This window comes from Somniosus microcephalus, chromosome 29 (genome assembly GCF_052327205.1).
Source record: "Somniosus microcephalus isolate GS21.2 chromosome 29, FLI_Smic_1.0, whole genome shotgun sequence".
Classification (NCBI taxonomy): Eukaryota; Metazoa; Chordata; class Chondrichthyes; order Squaliformes; family Somniosidae; genus Somniosus; species Somniosus microcephalus.
The window spans coordinates 12,956,405-12,974,190 of record NC_141015.1 but is presented as its reverse complement, the minus strand read 5'-3'; the positions used below and the strand labels follow the sequence as shown (position 1 = coordinate 12,974,190).

General features: G+C 43.8%; 1 protein-coding gene across 2 annotated transcripts in view; it reads left to right on the top strand.

The window, feature by feature from the left end:
* LOC147098473 (paired box protein Pax-2-like) overlaps nt 1-17,786 on the top strand; it is a 473,205-nt gene that overhangs the window by 40,388 nt on the left and 415,031 nt on the right. The gene's annotated exons all lie outside the window — the stretch shown is intronic.

Here is a 17,786-nt window from a genome sequence, read left to right as displayed (position 1 = left end):
TGGTAAGCCTCCCTCAGGGTGTCCGGATTCCGGGACATTTTACGGATTCTGGACCCCTGCCACCAATCGTCCCGGAGTCCGGATTCCGGAACATTCAGGGTTTCGGAACTCTGGATTTGGGACGCTCAACCTGTACTTGGATATGTACTTGAAGTGCTGTTAACTGCAGGGCTACGGACTAAGACATGATGGGCCAAATGGCCTTCTTCTGTGCCATAAATTTCTATGATTCTATAATTCTAAGCACACAAGGCTTCTATCCAGTAAAGTTCGCGGGAGATAAAAATGATTCACATTTTCGTGTGAAAGACATCAGGACCCTCTCTACCTCAGGGTAGCATTAGCAATGAGAAGCTACAGTTATGAGGAGAGACTTGAGAAAACTGGGGCTGTTTCTATCAGAGCAGAGAAGGTGAAAAGATTTAATTGTGGTTTTTGAAATGATAAAATATAAGATGATGAAGGAAAGACTATTTCCCCTGGTTGAGGAGTGAGTGATAAGAGGTCACCGATTTAAAATTCTTATTAAGGGAGCGGTTAGGAGCAAATTATTTACATCAAGGCCATTAGACCATGTTTAGATGGCTTAAATACAGGATATCAGGCAAAAGCACTTTGGGGAAATAGCATTGTTTGTTTATCATACGGGACAGCTCTTCACATAATACAAGGAAATAATACATTTTTATTGTTGGGAAACAATGCATGTATATATTATAAAGAATAATCTACCCTCCATAACTCTAGGCAGTGGTATTATGTATAAACATGTGCGGATACAGCCGTTGTAAAATTCATACAGGAAAATAACATACTGCGTATATAATAGTGTGCGTGTGAGCATGTATAAACATATATATATATATATGTACAATATATAGATATAGACACACAGAGAGAAATATTAATCCTTCATTATTATTGTTAGATCCGTGATTCTGAGAGTATGATGTTTTTCAATAACCACACGGATGCTGTAACTTAACAATCAACAGGTATTTACTGGAGTAGGGTAGTCTCAAGACTGGGGGTACAGAGGCATGCTCAAGGCTTATATACAGGTGTGGTCACTGCCGGTACTACAGTATACAGGAGCTGTAAAAGTAGTTCTCTCTTAAAGGTACATACACTACAATTCCTCCCCTTTTAGATTAGCAGTACCCATAATATTCAAATAACAATTAACACTTTAACATGTACATTAAACAACAATAGTCCATTTATAGATTCAGTCTTTGGGGCGGCTTCCTGATCCTTTCAGGATAGCGCCTTTCCTTAGGTTCTTGTTCTTGGTGCGGAGGCGATTCTGGCCCCTTTTCGTCGGTTAGTTCATCGGTTTCCACTGCTACTGGTTCGGAGGTAGATGCTACCGATATGTCGGGTTCATCCCCAGGTACTCGAGACATGGGGTTGACTCGTTCCTGTGACGCTAAGATCTGATCGACGTGGCGTCTCACAATGTTCTCCCCGACATCCACTGTGTACATTAATGGCCCCTGCCTTGTGCATATCGTTCCGGGTTGCCATTTCTCTGTTTGGCAGTCACGGGCCAAGACTGGTTGTCCTACATTGAAGCTCCTTGTCGGCTTCTCATTGATGTGCTGGAATTGTTTATCCTCAACATTTCTTCGCACATTTGGTCAGAGCAAATCCAGACGAGATCTCAACCTTCGGTTAAAGAACATCATGGCCGGGGTCTGGTTGGTGACTGCATGTGTCGCATTTCTGTAGGCTAATAGGAAATTGTCCACCTTATGCTGTAGTGGAATTTCGTCATCGCACATGGCCTTTATCGCCTTCTTAAAGGTTTGTACGAACCTCTCAGCCAATCCATTTGTGGCTGGATGATACGGGGCGGATGTGTTATGCCTTACCCCATTCCTTCTCATAAATTTTCGAAACTCTTCGGACACAAACTGTGGTCCATTATCAGAGCAAATCTGCTCTGGCAAGCCGTTCCTGGCAAATATGGTCCGTAGGACTGCAATCATTATCTCTGCAGTAGTTGAGGACATTTTTATCACCTCAGGCCATTTCGAGTGAGCATCCACTGCTATTAAGAACATTGAGTCCATGAATGGACCAGCAAAATCAATATGCACCCATTGCCATGGAGAGGAGGGCCACTCCCATGGGTGTAGAGGGGCATGTGGTGGTGCATTTTGGACCTTCTGGCATCCTGAGCAGCTCTTGGTTAGGTCCTCGATTTGTTGATCAATCCCCGGCCACCACACATAAGCCCTAGCAAGGCTTTTCATTTTCACCCCTCTCAGATGACCTTCATGAAGCTCATTTAGCACTCTCTCCCTTAACTTGGGTGGAATCACTGTTAGATCCGTGGTTCAGTGGATATGCTATTATTAAATAATCACACGGATGCTGTACATTAACAATAAACAGGTCTTTACTGGAGGAGGGTAGTCTCTAGACTGGGGGTACAGAGGCATGCGCAAAGCTTATATACCGGTGTGGTCACTGCTGGTACTACAGTATACAGGAGCTGTAAAAGTAGTTCTGACTTAAAGGCACATACACTACAATCACCACTCGGGATCCACGCATCACTGTCCCCTGGCATACTGACAGCTGTTCTCTTCTGGATGAGAATGCTGGCAACAGTGAGTCGCCATGTGTTGGCCATCCTCTCACTGTCAAATCATATACCCGAGACAGTGTCGGATCATTGCGGGTCTCCTTCTCTATATCCGCGTTCGTTACTGTCAATCGTTCCATTATTGACGAATAAAATATCTCGATAGGGTCCACTGCTGGTGCTTCGTCCACAGTAGGCAGTGGCAGGCGTGATAGCCCATCAGCGTTTCCATGCTGTTTCGTGCCTTTCTATTCTATTTCATATTGATTCGCCCCTAGAAACAGGGACCATCTTTGTAACCGTTGTGCAGTCATCACTGGAACGCCCTTCTTAGGATTAAAGATGGAGACAAGTGGTTGGTGGTCAGTCAGCAAGGTGAACTTCTGCCCATGCAGATAGTGGTTGAATTTTTTACTCCCCATACTAGGCTGAGGGCCTCCCTGTCAATCTGGGCATAGTTGCGCTCGGCTGAGGTTAGTGACCGAGACGCAAAGGCTACTGGCCTCTCCAACCCGCCTGGGAATTTGTGCGACAGCACCGCTCCAATACCATAGGGTGATGCATCACATGCCAAACGAATTGGTAGTGCTGGGTTGAAATGGGCCAACACCTCTTTTGATGTGATCAATTCTTTACACTTCTGGAAAGCTCGTCTACGTTCGTCATTCCACTTCCATGGTACCCCTGTTTGCAGTAGGGTGTTCAGTGGGTGTAATACCGTGGACAAATTTGGTAAAAACTTATGGTAGTCGTTTACCAGCCCGAGGAACGGCCTCAGTTGTGACACATTTTCCGGTGCTGGAGCCTTGACTACTGCCTCAATCTTTTCAGGGGACGTATGTAACCCCTCTTCATCGATGACGTGGCCACAATATGAGATCTGCTTCTGGAAAAACTCGCACTTGTGGCGATTAGCTCGTAGCCCATATTCCTTTAATCTGGTGAGCACCTTCTCCAAGTTGGCGAGGTGATCACTGTCATTTTCGCCCGTGACCAGGATGTCGTCCAAATAACACTGGGTCCCTGGAATCCCTTGCAGGACTTGATCCATCGCCCTTTGCCAAATAGCCGGAGCCGATGCTACCCCGAACACCAGCCGGTTGTATTGATAGAGACCTTTATGAGTGTTGATCGTGAGGTATTGTTTCGAGGCTTCTTCTACCTCCATTTGCAAGTACGCCTGGGCTAGATCAATTTTGGTGAAGCGTTTACCTCCAGATAGCGAGGCGAAAATATCCTCAATTCGTGGAAGCGGATATTGTACCGTGTGAAGGACTGGGTTCACTGTCACCTTAAAATCCCCACAGATGCGGACCTTCTTTGGTTCCCCAGGTGTATTACTCAACGACCTCTTCATTACAGGAACGATGGGTGTAGCCCACTCGCTCCAGTCTACTTTGGACAGTACTCCTGAACGTTCCAACCCTTCCAGCTCTGCTTCGACGGCTGGTCTGATCGCATAAGGCACTGGTCTGGCCTTAAGAAACTTTGGGCTTGCATTTTCCTCTATTTTAATCATTGCTGTTATGCCTTTTAGTGTTCCGAGGCCCTCCTGGAACACTTCTTTTGCGTCAGTTAGCATTTTTGACAGTCGTCCAGGTGTGACGTCGTCATGCTTTTTGGCCTCAACCTTCAGTGCCTGTATGGAATGCCAATCTAATTGTATCTTCCGGATCCATTCACGTCCTAGCAGTGGTGGTCCTCCATCTGGCAATACATATAATTCCATTTTAGGTAATTCCTGGCCTTTGTATATCACTTTCACCCTTATTTTTCCTTTGGGGTAGACTTTTTGCCCCATGTACGTCTTCAAGACAATCTCTGTAGCTTTCAAGGGTATATGTGAAAATAGCCGTTTGTAGTCCCTTTGGTTTATGACTGTTAGGGCTGATCCTGTGTCCAATTCCATTTTCACTTGGACTCCGTCTACCTTGAGTGTAACCCAGATAATCTGGTGATCCTCCATTTTGGTTACCTTATGTAGTTTCAGACAACCCAGCTCCTTGCTTCCGGAGTCTGTGTCACTTTTCTGTTCGTCTGAACTACTGTCCATCACCTTGTGTACCTTTTTGTGCTTCTCCTGTGGAGATTTCTTGCTGTTGGTTTTCTTCCCAGACCTGCAGACTCTTGCTATGTGTCCTGCTTTTCGACACTGTCTGCACACTTGGTCCTTGAACCAACAATCCTTTTGGTCGTGTGTTGTTCTGCCGCAGCGATAACACTTCCCTGTTCCATAGGACATTTCCTTGGTGCCATATTCTTGCAGTCTCCATTGTATCTCTGCAGCGCCCCTTGCAGCTGCTTCATGTGATACTGCCATACTGAAAGCCTTGTCCAGCGTAAGATCCTTTTCTGATAGAAGCCGTTTCTGGGTTCCTTCACTTTGAAGCCCACACACAAACTTGTCCCTTAACGTATCTGCTAGTCCCACTCCAAACTGGCAGTGTTTTGATAGCTTGCGCAGTTCCGTTAAGTACTCAGCATTGTTTTTGTCTTTGTGTTGGTTCCTTTTATGGAACTTAAATCGTTCTGCTATCAGCAGTGGTGTGGGGTTTAAGTGGTCCTGTAGGATTTCTCCTATGCTTTCGAAATTCTTATTCACAGGCTTCTCTGGGGTTATTAGGTTTCGCAGTAACCCATAAGTTTTTGCACCCATGGAATTTAACAAAACCAGTGCTTTCCTAGCATCTGGCACTTCATTCGCCCTGCAGTACACCTCAATATGTTCCACATATGTTGCCCAATCTTCGACTTCATTGTCGAACGTAGAGATACTGCCACTCTTCGGCATCCCTGGGTGTGATTTAACTGTCAAAAATGGCGTCTCCCGTGCTTTCCCTTCTTCTCCACTGGCACAAAATGGCGTCTCCCGCGCTTTCCTTTCTTCCTGCGCTCGCCCTTCTTCTCCGCTGCGGCTTCTAAAAATGGCATCTCCCACGCTCTTCCTTCTCCGCGGATCAATGGCGTCTCCTGCGCTCTCCCTTCTTCTCCCCGCGGACACTGTTCAGCCCTTGAGCCCTGGCTGTGCTCTGCGCATTTTTTTTTTTCTTTGCGCCTTTCCCGTTTCCGGCGCTCGGTCCTGAACCCGGCTGCTGCTTTACCCTCCCTCTCTCCGTTTTGTTTTTCCTCGACGCCGCTCGGTTTTTTCTCTGCCGTCGGTCGGCTCCAGCCGCCACTGTCCGGGAAGGGTCTGCGCTGTACCTGTCGTCATTCTGTTGCTGATCGTCATGGCTGGGGAACCAAGCCCGGCTCTCCACAGTCTCCCCTGCGATGTTCACTCTCTGCCAGACGACTGGGCAGTTGCTCGTGGTCGACGCCCGTGTTTCTGGCCTCGACTTTCTTCCACCGCCCTCTCGGAGCGAATCCTCGAAGGGAAATGCAGAGTTGCAGGTAGATTCGAATCAACACTCGTCGCCACTGTTAGATCTGTGATTCTGAGAGTATGATGTTTATCAATAACCACACAGATGCTGTAACTTAACAATCAACAGGTATTTACTGGAGTAGGGTAGTCTCAAGACTGGGGGTACAGAGGCATGCTCAAGGCTTATATACAGGTGTGGTCACTGCCGGTACTACCGTATACAGGAGCTGTAAAAGTAGATCTTTCTTAAAGGTAAATACACTACAATTATAGGGTATAGCAACCACTGTAAATATGTTATAGGGACCAGTGCACCTGTGATATTACAGAATAATAGCACCAGCTGGTGAATTGAGCACTGTTACAAGTATTCTGACCTGTGAAAAATAATTTATTGACACTAACATTCAGGAGCTATCATCAATCAGGGGATTATAATTGGCTCTTAATGTGAACAAACATTGAGACTGTCCTAGTGTGTACAAACATTGAGACTGTCCTAGTGTGTACAATCACTGAGACTGTCCTGGTGTGTACAAACACTGATACTGTCCTAGTGTGTACAATCACTGAGACTGTCCTAGTGTGTACAAACTTTGAGACTGTCCTAGTGTGTACAAACAATGATACTGTCCTAGTGTGTACAAACACTGATACTGTCCTAGTGTGTACAATCACTGAGACTGTCCTAGTGTGTACAAACATTGAGACTGTCCTAGTGTGTACAATCACAGACTGTCCCAGTGTGTACAAACACTGAGACTGTCCTAGTGTGTACAATCACTGAGACTGTCCTAGTGTGTACAAACACTGATGCTGTCCTAGTGTGTACAATCACTGAGACTGTCCTAGTGTGTACAAATATTGAGACTGTACTAGTGTGTACAATCAAAGATATTGTCCTAGTGTGTACAATCACTGAGAATGTCCTAGTGTGTACAAACAGAGGGTCTCCTAGTGTGTACAATCATTGCGACTTTCCTAGTGTGTACAAGCAGAGAGTGTCCTAATGTGTACAATCACTGAGAATTTCCTTGTTGTACAATCACTGAGACTGTTCTAGTGTGTACAAACAGAGGGTGTCCTAGTATGTACAAACAGAGAGTGTCCTAGTGTATACAATCACTGAAACTGTCCTAGTGTGTACAAACATTGAGACTCTCCTAGTGTGTAAAAACATTGAGGCTATCCAAGTGTGTACAATCATTGAGACGGTCCTAGTGTGTACAAACGCTGAGACTGTCCTAGTGTGTACAATCACTGAGACTGTCCCATTGTTTAAAATCACTGAGAAGGTCCTAATGTTTACAAACACTGAGCCTGTCCTAGTGTGTACAATCACTGAGACTGTCCTAGTGTTTACAAACACTGAGACTGTCCTAGTGTGTACAATCATTCAGACTGACATATTGTGTACAATCATTGAGATTGTCCTAGTGTGTACAAACACTGAGACTGTCCTAGAGTGTACAAACATTGAGACTGTCCTAGTGCGTACAAATATTGAGACTGTCCAAGCGTGTACAAACACTGAGACTGTCCTAGTGTGTAAAAACATTGAGACAGTCCTAGTGTGTACAAACACCGAGACTGTCTTGTGTGTACAATCACTGAAACTGTCCTAGTGTGTACAATCACTGAGACTGTCCTAGTGTGTACAAACACTGAGACTGTCCTAGTGTGTACAAACACTGACACTCTCCTAGTGTGAACAAACATTAAGACTGTCCTAGTGTGTACAAACACTGAGACTGTCCAAGAGTGTACAAACAATGAGACAGTCCTAGTGTGTACAAGCAGAGAGTGTCCTAGCATGTACAAACAATGAGACTATCCTAGTGTGTACAATCACTGAGACTGTCCTAGTGTGTACAAACACTGATACTGTCCTAGTGTGTACAATCACTGAGGCTGTCCTAGTGTGTACAAACATTGAGACTGTCCTAGTGTGTACAAACAATGATACTGTCCTAGTGTGTACAAACACTGATACTGTCCTAGTGTGTACAATCACTGAGACTGTCCTAGTGTGTACAAACATTGAGACTGTCCTAGTGTGTACAATCACAGACTGTCCCAGTGTGTACAAACACTGAGACTGTCCTAGTGTGTACAATCACTGAGACTGTCCTAGTGTGAACAATCACTGAGACTGTCCTAGAGTTTACAAACACTGACACTGTCCTAGTGTGTACAAACATTGAGGCTGTCCTAGTGTGTACACACATTGAGACTGCCCTGGTGTGTACAAATACTGACACTGTCCTAGTGTGTACCAACTTTGAGACTGCCCTAGTGTGTACAATCAATGAGACTGTCCTAGTGTTTGCAAGCATTGAGATTGTCCTAGTGTGTATAAACCCTGAGACTGTCCTAGTGTGTATAAACATTGAGGCAGTCCTAGTGTGTACAAACAACGAGATTGTCTTGTGTGTACAATCACCAAGACCGTTCCAGTGTGTACAATGATTGAGACTGTCCTAGTGTCTACAATCACTGAGACTGTCCTAGTGTGTACAAACACTGAGACTGCCCTAGTGTGTACAAACACTGACACTCTCCTAGTGTGAACAAACACTGAGACTGTCCTAATGTGTGCAAACACTGAGACTGTCCTAATGTGTACAAACACTGAGACTGTCCTAATGAGTACAAATAATGAGACTGTCCTAGTGTGTACAATCACTGAGACTTTCCTAGTGTGTACAATCACAGATATTGTCCTAGTGTGTACAATCACTGAGAATGTCCTAGTGTGTACAAACAGAGGGTCTCCTAGTGTGTACAATCATTGCGACTTTCCTAGTGTGTACAAGCAGAGAGTGTCCTAATGTGTACAATCACTGAGAATTTCCTTGTTGTACAATCACTGAGACTGTTCTAGTGTGTACAAACAGAGGGTGTCCTAGTATGTACAAACAGAGAGTGTCCTAGTGTATACAATCACTGAAACTGTCCTAGTGTGTACAAACATTGAGACTCTCCTAGTATGTAGAAACATTGAGGCTGTCCAAGTGTGTACAATCATTGAGACGGTCCTAGTGTGTACAAATGCTGAGACTGTCCTAGTGTGTACAATCACTGAGACTGTCCCATTGTTTAACATCACTGAGAAGGTCTTAATGTTTACAAACACTGAGCCTGTCCTAGTGTGTACAATCACTGAGACTGTCCTAGTGTTTACAAACGCTGAGACTGTCCTGGTGTGTACAATCATTCAGACTGACATATTGTGTACAAGCATTGAGATTGTCCTAGTGTGTACAAACACTGAGACTGTCCTAGTGTGTACAAACATTGAGACTGTTCTAGTGCATACAAATATTGAGACTGTCCTAGTGTGTACAAACACTGAGACTGTCCTAGTGTGTACAAACACCGAGACTGTCTTGTGTGTACAATCACTGAAACTGTCCTAGTGTATACAATCACTGAGACTGTCCTAGTGTGTACAGACACTGAGACTGCCCTAGTGTGTACAAACACTGACACTCTCCTAGTGTGAACAAACTTTAAGACTGTCCTAGTGTGTACAAACACTGAGACTGTCCAAGAGTGTACAAACAATGAGACAGCCCTAGTGTGTACAAGCAGAGAGTTTCCTAGTGTGTACAAACAATGAGACTGTCCTAGTGTGTACAATCACTGAGACTGTCCTAGTGTGTACAATCACTGAGACTTTCCTAGTGTGTACAATCACTGAGACTGACCTAATGTGTACAATCACAGATATTGTCATAGTGTGTACAATCACTGAGAATGTCCTAGTGTGTACAAATAAAGGGTCTCCTAGTGTGTACAATCACTGCGACTTTCCTAGTGTGTACAAACAGAGAGAGTGTCCTAGTGTGTACAATCACTGAGAATTTCCTTGTTGTACAATCACTGAGACTGTCCTAGTGTGTACAAACAGACGGGGTCCTAGTGTGTACAAACAGAGGGTCTCCTAGTGTGTACAATCACTGAGACTGTCCTAGTGTGTACAAATACTGAGACTCTCCTAGTGTGTAAAAACATTGAGACTGTGCTAGTGTGTACAATCATTGAGACAGTCCTAGTGGGTACAAACGCTGAGACTGTCCTAGTGTGTACAATCACTGAGACTGTCCCAGTGTGTACAATCACTGAGACTGTCCTAGTGTGTACAAACATTGAGACTCTCCTAGTGTGTAAAAACATTGAGACTGTGCTAGTGTGTACAATCATTGAGACAGTCCTAGTGTGTACAAACGCTGAGACTGTCCTAGTGTGTACAATCACTGAGACTGTCCCAGTGTGTACAATCACTGAGACTGTCCCATTGTTTAAAATCACTGAGAAGGACCTAATGTTTACAAACAATGAGCCTGTCCTAGTGTGTACAATCATTGAGACTGTCCTCGTGTGAACAATCATTGAGACTGTCCTAGTGTGTACAAACACGGAGAATGTCCAAGTGTGTACAAACATTGAGACTCTCCTAGAGTGTACAAACACTCAGAGTGTCCTAGTGTGTACAAACACTGAGGCTGTCCTACTGTGTACAAACACTGAGACTGTCCTAGTGTGTACAATCACTGAGACTGTCCTAGTGTGTACAAACATTGAGACTGTCCAAGTGTGTACAAACACTGAGACTGTACTATTGTGTACAAACACTGAGGCTGTCCTAGTGTGTAGAAACACTGAGACTGTCATTGTGTCTAGAAAGACTGAGCCTGTCCTCATGTGTACAATTACTGAGACTGTCCCATTGTGTACAAACATTGAGATTGTCCAAGTGAGTACAAACACTGAGACTGTCCTAGTGTGTACAATCATTGAGGCTGTCCTAGTGTGTACAATCACTGAGAATTTCCTTGTGTGTACAATCACTGAGACTGTCCTAGTGTGTACAAACAGAGGGTGTCCTAGTGTGTACAAACAGAGAGTGTCCTAGTGTGTACAATCACTGAGACTGTCCTAGTGTGTACAAACATTGAGAGTGTCCTAGTGTGTACAATCATTGAGACTGTCCTAGTGTGTACAAACACTGAGACTGCCCTAGTGTGTATAATCAATAAGACTATCCTAGTGTGTACAAACATTGAGACTGTCCTAGTGTGTACAAACACTGAGACTGTACTATTGTGTACAAACACTGAGGCTGTCCTAGTGTGTAGAAACACTGAGACTGTCATTTTGTCTAGAAAGACTGAGACTGTCATTGTGTCTAGAAAGACTGAGCCTGTCCTCATGTGTACAATTACTGAGACTGTCCTAGTGTGTACAAACATTGAGATTGTCCAAGTGAGTACAAACACTGAGACTGTCCTAGTGTGTACAATCATTGAGGCTGTCCTAGTGTGTACAATCACTGAGAATTTCCTTATGTGGACAATCACTGAGACTGTCCTAGTGTGTACAAACAGAGGGTGTCCTAGTGTGTACAAACAGAGAGTGTCCTAGTGTATACAATCACTGAGACTGTCCTAGTGTGTACAAACATTGAGAGTGTCCTAGTGTGTACAATCATTGAGACTGTCCTAATGTGTACAAACACTGAGACTTCCCTAGTGTGTATAATCAATAAGACTATCCTAGTGTGTACAATCACTGAGACTGTCCTAGTGTGTACAATCAATGAGACTGTCCTAGTGTGAACAAACATTGAGACTGTTCTAGTGTGTACAAACACTGAGAGTGCCCTAGTGTGTACAGACACAGAGACTGTCCTACTGTGCATTATCACTGAGAATGTCCTAATGTCCACAATCACTGAGACTGTCAAGGTGTGTACAAACACTGAGACTGTCCTTGTGTGTACAAACATTGAGACTGTCCTAGTGTGTACAATCATTGAGACTGTCCTAATGTGTACAAACACTGAGACTTCCCTAGTGTGTATAATCAATAAGACTATCCTAGTGTGTACAATCACTGAGACTGTCCATGTGTGTACAAACATTGAGACTGTCCTAGTGTGTACAAACATTGAGAGTGCCCTAGTGTGTACAGACACGGAGACTGTCCTACTGTGCATTATCACTGAGAATGTCCTAATGTCCACAATCACTGAAACTGTCAAGGTGTGTACAAACACTGAGACTGTCCTTGTGTGTACAAACATTGAGACTGTCCTAGTGTGTACAAAGACTGAGACTCTCCTAATGTCTACAAATATTGAGACTCTCCTAATGTGTACAAACATTGAGACTCTCCTAGTGTGTACAATCACCAAGACTGTCCTAGTGTGTACAAACTCTGAGACTGTCCTGGTGTGTACAATCACTGAGACTGTCCTAGTGTGTACAAGATTTGAGACTGCCCTAGTGTGTACAATCACTGAGACTTTCCTAGTGTGTACAAACACTGAGACTGTCGTAGTGTCTACAAACATTGAGTCTGTACTTGTATTTACAATTACTGAGTCTGTCCTTGTGTGTACAAGGACTGAGAATGTCCTAGTGTGCATAATCACAGAGAATGTCCTAATGTGTACAATCAAGCAGACTGTCCTAGTGTGTACAAACACTGAGACTATCCTAGTGTATCCAAACAAGGAGATTGTCCTAGTGTGTACAGACACTGAGACTGTCCTAGTGTGCACAATCACTGAGAATGGCCTCGATTGCACAATCACAGAGACGGTCCTAATGTGTACCAAGATTCAGAATGTCCTACAGTGTAAAAACAATGAGACTGTCGTAATGTATACAAACATTGAGTCTGTCCTCGTGTGTAAAAACACTGAGACTCTCCTAGTTTATACAAAGCTTGAGACTATCCTAGTGTGTACAATCACTGAGACTGTCCTAGTGTGTACAAACACGGCGAAGGTCCTAGTGTTTATAAACACTGAGACTGTCCCAGTGTGTACAAACTCTGAGACTGTCCTAGTGTGTAAAATCACAGAGACTGTCCTAGTGTGTACAAACACGGCGAAGGTCCTAGTGTGTACAAACACTGAGACTGTCCTAGTGTGTACCAACATTGATTCTATCCTCGTTTGTACAATCACTGAGACTGTTCTAGTGGGTACAAACACTGAGACTGTCCTAGTGTGTACAATCACTGAGACTGTCCTCATGTGTACAAACACTGAGACTGTCCTAGTGTGTACAAACACAGAGACTGTCCTACTGTGTACAAATACTGACACTCTCCTAGTGTGAACAAACATTGAGACTGTACTAGAGTGTACAAACAATGAGACAGTCCAAGTATGCACAAACACAGAGACTGTCCTAGTGCGTACAATCATTGATTCTATCCTCGTATGTACAATCACTGAGACTGTTCTAGTGGTTACAAACACTGAGACTGTCCTAGTGTGTACAATCACTGAGACTGTCCTCATGTGTACAAACACTGAGACTGTCCTAGTGTGTACAAACACAGAGACTGTCCTACTGTGTACAAACACTGAGACTGTCCTAGTGTGTATAAACATTAATTCTATCCTCATATGTACAATGACTGAGACTGTCCTAGTGTGTACAATCACTGAGACTGTCCTAGTATGTACAGACATTGAGACTGTCCTAGTGTGTACAAACACTGAGACTGTCCTCATGTGTACAATCACTGAGCATGTCCTAGTGTGCACAATCACTGAGAATGTCCTAATGAGTACAATCAAGGAGACTGTCCTAGTGTGTCCAAACACGGAGACTGTCCTAGTGTGTACAAACACTGATACTGTCCTAGTATGCACAATCACTGAGAATGGCATCGTGTGCACAATCACTGAGATGGCCCTAGTGTGAAAAAACATTGAGACTGTCCTAGTGCGTACAATCAATGAGACTGTCAAACTGTGTACAAATACTGACACTCTCCTAGTGTGAACAAACATTGAGACTGTACTAGAGTGTACAAACAATGAGACAGTCCAAGTATGCACAAACACAGAGACTGTCCTAGTGCGTACAATCATTGATTCTATCCTCGTATGTACAATCACTGAGACTGTCCTAGTGTGTACAATCACTGAGACTGTCCTCGTATGTACAAACACTGTGTCTGCCCTAGCGTGTACCATCATTGAGACTTTCCTAGTGTATACAAACATTGAGACTATCCTAGTGTGTACAATCACTGAGACTGTCCTAGAGTGTACAAACCCTGAGACTGTCCTAGTTTGTACAATCACTGAGACTGTCCTGGTGTGTACAATCACTGAGACTGTCCTCGTGTGTACAAGCACTGAGACTGTCCTAGTGTGTACAATCACTGAGACTGTCAAACTGTGTACAAATACTGACACTCTCCTAGTGTGAATAAACATTGAGACTGTACTAAAGTGTACAAACAATGAGAAAGTCCAAGTATGCACAAACACTGAGACTGTCCTAGTGTGTACAAACAGTGAGACTGTCCTAATGTGTACAAACATTGATTCTATCCTCATTTGTGCAATCACTGAGACTATCCTAGTGGGTACAAACACTGAGACTGTCCTAATGTGTACAATCGCTGAGACTGCCCTCGTGTGTACAAACACTGTGACTGTCCTAGTGCGTTCAATCATTGATTCTATCCTCGTATGTTCAATCACTGAGACTGTTATAGTGGGTACAAGCACTGAGACTTTCCTAGTGTGTACAATCACTGAGAATGTCCTCGTGTGTACAAACACTGTGACTGTCCTAGTGTGTACCATCATTGAGACTGTCCTAGTGTGTATAAACATTGAGACTATCCTAGTGTGTACAATCACTGAGACTGTCCTAGAGTGTACAAACACTGAGACTGTCCTAGTTTGTACAATCACTGAGACTGTCCTAGTGTGTACAATCACTGAGACTGTCCTCGTGTGTACAATCACTGAGAATGTCATAGTGTGTACAATCACTGGGATTCTCCTAGTGTGTACAAACATTGAGGCAGTCCTAGTTTGTACAAACATTGAATCTGTCCTCGTGTGTACAATAACTGACACTTTCCTAGTGTGCACAAACACAGCGAAGGTCCTAGTGTGTACAATCACTGAGACTGTCCTCATGTGTACAATCTCTGAGACTGTCCTAGTTTGCACAATCATTGAAACTATTCCAGTGTGTACAATCACTGAGACTGTCCTAGTGTGCACAAACATGGTGAAGGTCCTAGTGTGTACAAACACTGAGACTGTCCTTGTGTGTACAATCACTGAGAATGTCCTAGTGTGCACAATCACAGAGAATGTCCTAATGTGTACAATCAAGGAGACTGGCCTAGTGTGTACAAACACTGAGAATGTCCTAGTGTGTCCAAACATGCAGACTGTCCTAGTGTGTACAAACAGTGAGACTGTCCTAGTTTGCATATTCACTGAGAATACCATTGTGTGCACAATCACTGAGATGGCCCTAGTGTGTACAATCATGAGACTGTCCTAGTGTGTAAAAACACAGAGACTATCCAAATGTGTACAATCACTGAGACTGTCCTAGTGTGTACAAACACTGAGACTGTCCTAGTGTGTACAGACATTGAAACTGTCCTACTGTGTACAAACACTGAGACTGTCCTAGTGTGTACAATCACCGAGACTGTCCTAGTGTGTACAAACTCTGAGACTGTCCTAGTGTGTACAAACACTGAGACTGTCCTAGTGTGTACAACATTGACACGCTCCTAGTGTGAAGAAACATTGAGACTGTCCTAGTGTGTACCACTACTGAGACTGTCCAAGTTTGTAAAACACAGAGTCTGTTCTAGTGTTTACAATCACTGAGGCTGTCCTCATGTGTACAATCTCTGAGACTGTCCTAGTTTGTAAAACATTTAGACTATCCTAGTGTGCACAATCACTGAGACTGTCCTAGTGTGCACAAACACCGCAAAGATCCTCGTGTGTACAAACACAGAGATTGTCCTAGTGTGTACAAACATTGAGACTATCCTAGTGTGTACAATCACTGAGACTGTCCTAGTTTGTACAAACATTTAGACTATCCTAGTGTGCACAATCACTGAGACTGTCTTAGTGTGCACAAACACGACAAAGATCCTCGTGTGTACAAACACAGAGATTGTCCTCGTGTGTACAAACATTGAGACTATCCTAGTGTGTACAATCACTGAGACTGTCCTCATGTGTACAATCTCTGAGACTGTCCTAGTTTGTACAAACATTGAGACTATCCTAGTGTGTACAATCACTGAGACTGTCCTAATGTTTACAAACACGGTGAAGGTTCTAGTGTGTACAAACACTGAGAATGTCCTAGTGTGTACAAACATTGAGACTACCCTAGTGTGTACAATCACTGAGACTGCCCTAGTGTGTACAAACATTGAGACTGTCCTAGTGTGTACAAACACTGAGACTGTCCTCGTGTGTACAATCACTGAGAATGTCCTAGTGTGCACAATCACCGAGAATGTCCTAATGTGTACAATCAAGGAGACTGTCCTAGTGTGTACAAACACTGAGACTGTTCTAGTGTGTCCAAGCACGGAGACTGTCCTAGTGTGTACAAACACTGAGACCATCCTAGTATGCACAATCACTGAGAATGGCATCGGGTGCACAATCACTGAGACGGCCCTAGTGTGTACAAACATTGAGACTGTCCTAGTTTGTACATACAATGAGACTGTCCAAGTGTGTACAAACACTGAGACTGTCCTAGTGTGTACAAACACTGAGACTGTCCTAGTGTGTACAAACATTGATTCTATCCTCATATGTACAATCACTGCGACTGTTCTAGTGTGTACAATCATTGAGAATGTCCTAGTGTGTACAATCACTGAGACTGTCCTCGTGTATACAAGTACTGACACTGTCCTAATGTGTACAATCACGGTGACTGTCCTAGTGTGTACAATACTTGAGACTGTCCTAGTGTGTACAAACACTGAGACTGTCCTAGTGTGTACAAACACTGAGAATGTCCTAGTGTGTGTAACAATTGAGACTGTCATTGTGTGTACAAGTACTGACACTGTCCTAGTGTGTACAATCACGGAGACTGTCCTAGTGTGTACAATCAGCGAGACAGTCCTAGTGTGTGCAGACAGTGAGACTGTCCTAGTGTGTACAATAACTGAGATTGTCCTAGTGTGTACAATCACTGAGACTGACCTAGTGTGTACAAGTACTGACACTGTCCTAGTGTGTGCAATCAAGGACACTGTCCTAGTGTGTACAATCACCGAGACTGTCCTAGTGTGTACAAACTCTGAGACTGTCCTAGTGTGTACAATCACTGAGACTGTCCTAGTTTGTACAAACAGAGAGACTATCCTAATGTGTAAATCATTGAGCCTGTCCTAGTGTGTATAAACTCTGAGACTGTCCAAGTGTGTGCAATCATTGAGTCTGTCCTATTGTGTACAAACTTTGAGACTGTCCTAGTGTGTTCAAACACTGACATTGTCCTAGTGTGAACAATCACCGAGACTGTCCTAGTGTGTACAAACTCTGAGACTGTCCTAGTGTGTACAAACACTGAGACTGTCCTAGTGTGTACAAACACTGACACTCTCCTAGTGTGTACAAACATTGAGACTGTCCTAGTGTGTACCAACACTGAGACTATCCAAGTGTGTACAAACACAGAGTCTGTCCTAGTGTTTACAGAGAGAATATCCTAATGTATACAAACACTGAGCGTGTCCTACTGTTTACAATCACTGTGACTGTCCCAGTGTGTACAATCACTGAGACTGTCCTAGTGTGTACAATCACTGAGACTGTCTTAGTGTGTAAAGTCAATGAGACTCACCTAGTGTGTAGAATCACTGAGAATGTTCTAGTGTGTACATTCATTGAGACTGTCCTAGTGTGTACAATCACTGAGCCTGTCCTAGTGTGTACATTCACTGAGATTCTCCTAGTGTGTACAAACACTGAGACAGTCCTAGTTTGTACAAACA